Raw genomic sequence first — 2231 nt, 5'->3', positions numbered from 1 at the left:
TTGTTAATTTGCTGTCACGATAACCTATGAAACCCGTACAGCCCTCGCCCAATCTTGATATGACATTACCCAGAGCTAACAATCCTTTATTAATTTTTACACTTTCTCGGAAGCGATTACCAGTTGCTTTTGTTTTATTTGCTCTTTCAGATCCTGCCAAGTCTACCAAATGTAACTTGCAACTTGTTAGACTATTTCTAGTAATAAAAAGGAAATATTTAGACATTTAAATGTGGAATAATCGACCTAGAGAGAAGCTGGTATCAAATTTTTTCAAACTTTGATGAATTTATTAAAATTAAACCTCTTGTCGCAGGACCATAATATTTTATTATGTTCTTTAAAACTATGATCGCAAACGTCGCACAAAACTAATACCCCAGTGAAATTAAAGCTAAAATAGCCGTCAGTTAGGAACAATTCGCATAGAGCTGAAATTTGGTACAGATGTTAAATAGGCCATTACAAATGAAATGTCAAAAGTCCCCATCGATCCGACATCTGCGATTTTTTTTATTCAAGGTCAAAGGTGCAAAAATCTAGTTTTTCCCATTTTCCGCCGAAACCATAATTTTTTTAAAAAATTATGTTAGACAAGTTTATTTATTATAAAATTCTCTATTAAATTGCTATGATTAATTTTTTTGTTAGTATCACCGTTTCTGAGATATTGCCGTTTGAAAAGTTGAAAAATTCATATTCTTCATAATATGCAGCTTTTAAACGTCATCAAATGTGTAATATAAGTGAAAAAATAAGAGTTTGTTGGTTTCTGTTTAAATAGTATAAGTTTAATGAAATTTTTGAAGTATAAAACTATAGTGTCAGCCCCTAATTACCTTAGTTCTTGAGCAACACCCGCCAGCTATGTCATTTTCCTAGTGTAGGAGGGTCACATATACGACTGTTTTTGAAGCGAATAAACGAAATATTTAATTATATATGAATTCAGGGCGTATAATGACAATCCAAAATCACAATATTCAATAAATTTTCATCATAATATTGAATAAATGTGCCGATATCCAGTGTCAATATATGAGATGGAAGATGAACTGTCGTTAACCTCATACATTTTTTGTCATTATATGATTCAATATGCTATTACCAAATGAATAAATCTGTATAAGATGGTTTAATCTAAAATGTCAATAAAAAACGTTAATTCCAATTGCAATCTTGATATAAGGTACAAAACACGAACAACAGCCGGACAGTAGTGGAATATAATTCTACATATTATCTCAAAACTATCCAATTTGAATTGTCGTTTTTTAATTTTTTTTTTTTTATTTATTTCTTATAACCAATCTGAACCTTGGGTTCAATGAGGTTATTTGCTAACGGGTACAGGGTTTTTAGAAATTCCCCCAGTGGGGAATTTCCTTACATAAATATATTGATAGTTAATTCATTAAATCTTGCGGCCACTTTCTTTTTAATCTTCTCGTTGGTACTTGTTTCAGTAGATCTATTATTAGAGTGTTCGGATGGTATGCGCTCTTTTGATGATATTTCGTACTTCTCTCCTTGATAACTTCCTGAATATATTTGATGTTTAGGTCTCGATGAATTGTTTCATTGGAGACATACCAGGGCGCGTTCACTATAGCTCGTAATATTTTTGACTGTGCTCTTTGTATTGTTTTTATATTGGACGTGCTCGCACATGCCCATAGCTCAATACCGTACGTCCATATTGGTACAATTACGGCTTTATATATTAGAATCTTGTTCTAATATGACATCTTGGATCTTTTTCCAATTAACCAGTAAAGTTCGCGAAATTTCTTGTCTATTTGCTTACGCTTTGTCTTGATGTGGGTGCTCCATGTGAGCCCTCTGTCGAGGTGAAGTCCTAAGTATTTTACAGAGTTGCTTTTTGGAATTTCAACATTGTTGATTTTTATATTTGGGCAATCTCCTTTTCTTTTGGTAAAGGTGATGTGGGCTAACTTAGTTGGTTAATAGTGATTTTTCATTTGTGAGTCCACTCCTCTAATTTGTGTATATAATTTTGCAGCTGTTCCGAGGCTTTTGTGGCGTCTTCATGTGATGATAAAACCATGGTGTCATCTGCGAATGTTCCAAGGGTTATTTTGGGGTCGGTTGGAATGTCGTTAGTGTAGATTAGGTACAGGATTGGTCCGAGTACACTACCCTGAGGTACACCAGCTTTTATTGATTCTGTATCAGATGATTCGTTCTGCACTCTGACTCTAAAATATCTG

Source organism: Ctenocephalides felis, unplaced genomic scaffold (genome assembly GCF_003426905.1).
Source record: "Ctenocephalides felis isolate EL2017-DRISC unplaced genomic scaffold, ASM342690v1 CF-g0.4_SCAFFOLD_02818, whole genome shotgun sequence".
Lineage (NCBI taxonomy): Eukaryota > Metazoa > Arthropoda > Insecta > Siphonaptera > Pulicidae > Ctenocephalides > Ctenocephalides felis.
The sequence above is the reverse complement of the archived record's forward strand: the minus strand, read 5'-3'. Positions refer to the sequence as shown.